We start from the raw sequence: 1,029 nt of genomic DNA on the forward strand, positions 1-1,029 counted from the left end.
GGTGTATCTTGATAAGTATTCTAGTTTGTGAAGTGTTTTCTGATTCTGAAATGGCAAATAATGCCAACCAAGCTAGGCGTGGTAGAGCATACCTGTCACAGTAGTACGGAGGCAGAGGCAGGCAGATTACCTCTAGTTTGAAGCTGGAATGGTCTATAATGAGTTCCAGGCTATATATATATAGTCTTAAAGCAAAATGAAAATGAAGCCAGATCTTTAAATTCAATTAAAAAGACCTTTTAAATGTCTTTACAATGTGATTTTTAAGAAAAAAAAAAGACTAAGTCGATAGGGGATGATATTTCAGCACTGCATGAATTAGTTGGGGATTTGTTTTAATTACATTTACTTACTACTTTTGTGTGCTTGTGCTCTTGAAAAGGCAGCAACGTGGAGGTCACATAACACCCCCTACAAGGCAATTCTTGCCTTCCCCCTTGGGGGTCCTTAGTGTTGGAACTCAGGTTGTCAGAACTAGTAGCAAGTGACTTTACCTCATGGGTCATCTCACCAGCAGGATGTGGTAACTGATTGGAGAGTGGGGGTGTCCTGAAATAGTTAAAGCTGACTTACTGCAATAATTAAATATAGTATCCCCAGGAAAAAAAGAAAATGTTTCAAGACCTAAAAATATAGTTTTGTGTTGGTAATACAAGTTAGGATAGAAAGTGAATTAGGTAAAAACTTTGAACTCACTAAGAAAGGATAGATAATGGAGTATTTTCTCTGAATTAGTCAAATGCAAATGGCCTAGACATTGTGAATATAATCCTTGCCTGCTAATTGTCCTTACTGCAGATGCTTTAAATGTGTTAGAATTAAAACCTTCTTTATCTAGACAAAAAGGGGGAAATGTTGTGGGATGTTTTGATCACACTCTGACTCTACTGAGACTGACGAAGTTTATCCTGACCAGAAATACCAGAGCAAAACATCAAATCGCAGAGTCAGAGATTAGACTTTGGAGAATCTAAGAAAATACTCATCAGTGAAAAGTAGGAACACACATGAGAGATTCTCTTTGTTGAC

This window comes from Peromyscus leucopus, chromosome 7 (genome assembly GCF_004664715.2).
Source record: "Peromyscus leucopus breed LL Stock chromosome 7, UCI_PerLeu_2.1, whole genome shotgun sequence".
Lineage (NCBI taxonomy): Eukaryota > Metazoa > Chordata > Mammalia > Rodentia > Cricetidae > Peromyscus > Peromyscus leucopus.